The 2,583-nt window shown below is 37.6% G+C and overlaps 1 protein-coding gene across 8 annotated transcripts in view; it reads right to left on the bottom strand.

Annotated features, from left to right (window-relative positions):
* The window catches only part of MEIS2 (Meis homeobox 2), a 268,428-nt gene that overhangs the window by 66,778 nt on the left and 199,067 nt on the right, over positions 1 to 2,583 (bottom strand). The window lies entirely within an intron of this gene.

A 2,583-nucleotide genomic window follows, 5' to 3' on the forward strand; every position in this document is an offset into this window, starting at 1 on the left:
GTTGGTGATTCCTTCTCCCTAGATGCAGCACTTTGCACTTAGAGCTGAATTTGTAATGTATATATCTAAAAACATTAGTTAGGTCTGCTGCCAACTTCATGCACAAGTAAAATTTTCAAGGGTTTCAAAGGCATGTGTCCTCAAAAGGCATTAAAGGTATTTGATTTCAATGGAAGTTCTACACCAACCTACATTTGAGAGGATCTGGGCCTAAGGGACTTCTTGGCCTGAGCCCTACTGACTATTTGAGGGGAGCTGAGCTCTGATATCACCTAGGGAACTGATGTTATTTCTTATTTTTTAATGTATTTTATTTGCCAAAGGCAAAGAATCAAAAGATGAAAATGGGATAAGCTATGTACTTTGGGTTTGTATATGCTTTCTAATACAAAACAACACCTGCTTTTTCTTGAAGTGGTGAGCAAAACTGGGTTCAAATTTTCAAAGTTAAACCTTCCAAGCATTCACTCCCAGGAAGAAAATAAGCATGACATTTTCTGCCCAAGAGTTAATAATTACTAAGTGTTATTGGCCACTTCAATAAAGGCTGCCTAAAATAGATGTGATTTCAATCACAGCTATAAGAAAAATAAATAAGAAAATTCTGGCAAGAATAAATAAAAATGACAAACTCTAACATGGAGAATATAGAAAGGTGCCTAAGTAAGCAAGCATCAAATAAGATACTATCTATATTAGTGCATAATCCATTGTAGTAATAAGCTGAACCTGAGCCTTCTGGAACCAAAGGAACTAGGGCCACTTATTAAGTGTGCTTTGTATTTCCGTTTTCCTAAAAGTCATAGTTGAGCCTTGTAAGACAATGCATAAAGTACCTACATGTCCATATTTCTTTTAGGTATCTCTTGTCTTTCGGTTATATAAATAATCTATAGTTATAGCTAAAATTTCTATAGCATCTTACCACATTTCATCTGTACTACTTCCAAAGTGCTTCAGAATTAGATCAGTATTTTACTATTTTATAAATGTGACATAAAGACTGAAGTGACTTACCCAAGGTGACCACATAGGTCAAAGAAAAGGCCAGAAGCAGGTCCCTGAACTCCTGATTTCCAATCTGATATCCACTCAGCTAAAACTGACTCCCCTTCCAGCTACTACAAAGGACTACACTCTGTTTATCATTTGAAGCCAAAACACAACCAGGCAATTTCACATCACTATGGTGTCACTCTTTAAAGTGTGTGTGTGGGGGAGGCAACCTGAAATACACGTGTCACAAGTGGTACGGTCAGTCTCTGTGTGTGGCATGCGGTACATCAGAGAGGGGACAGACTGCATCAGAAAGGGAGACTAGGAATGAGCCACCAATCCAGAAGTTCCAAAGTAAAATGTATGCTCACAAGTTGTCAAAATATTGTAAAATACTAATGTATAACATAACTGAAGTGTTATCTTAACCCTAAGAATATAGCATTGCAACCATGACCCAATTCTTAGTGTCTAAGACTTTCACTCAAGGGGTATTTTTTGTAATACTTTTATAAAATTTTCTCACTGCAACACTTAGTTGATATTGTTTTCCTGGGGCAAGTTGGAAACATTGACTAGAAAGAAATATAAAACTTGTTTTCCATCACATTCCCTTTATAAGGCATACTTAAAGACTGCTTGTTGTATAATCTGTTGGCAAAACACCACAAAAAAGAGGGGCTGGCAAAATAGAAGAGGTTGACTTTATCTTAGAGGCATCAGAGTGCAAGTATTCTCTGATATAAGATGTGGCCTATCGACTGCTCTACTTGTTCAGTGGTCTTGAGTATTACAAATGGGGTAGATAGTCAAGGTCCATAGATAAATTCATTAATTGGGAGTGGGAATTCTCTGATTCTGGTTATTTTGATCCTTTAAACTCTCACTTTCTTCTGTGGATCAGAATTTCACATGTTGTTTTGAGAAGGAGAGTTTTACTGGGATGTTTTTTTATGGATGACAGAGGCACTAGAAGTTCGCTTAGAGATTTAAAGTGCTTTATATACATGAATTCCTGTGTTTATCATTATTTTAAGGTCACTGTTTTCCTTCTCCCCCCTCTAAACCGCCCCATTCTCTTTTAGCAGCTAGGCACTGGAAATAGCATGGAACTTGGAGTGAGTGTTACAGATTGAAAAGGAGAAGAGTTACGATGTGATACTAGGAAGTCAGTCTGTGTGTACTTGACTGGGATGTAGTTGCAGCATCTTTGTAAAAAGTTCTCTTACTGAAGAGTCAGTCAGCTTTACAAATGCAGGGTCCTTTCCCATTATTATATAGCACCCAGTACATGAGACATGGTGACAGCAAGAAAAAGAGTATGATTAACAAGCAGAGTAGCACTAAGAAATAGAACAAATTGGATGTATAGAGACCTCAAGCTACTGGAGTGTTGAAGTACCAAAAAAATGAACATGGAAAGAAGAACCAAATCTGTATACAATGGAAAATAGAGAAGGGAAAGGGTGATGTAGAGCATGGGGTCACAGGGGAGGGGTGGAGGGAAGAACCTGAAGTGAGACACATCAGGAATAATTCCTCCAATAGTGGAATGACTAATGACTCTGGACAAAATGGAACTGTAGA

The sequence above is a fragment of the Gavialis gangeticus genome, unplaced genomic scaffold (assembly GCF_001723915.1).
Source record: "Gavialis gangeticus isolate Ggan-Ray unplaced genomic scaffold, GavGan_comp1, whole genome shotgun sequence".
Taxonomy (NCBI): Eukaryota; Metazoa; Chordata; order Crocodylia; family Gavialidae; genus Gavialis; species Gavialis gangeticus.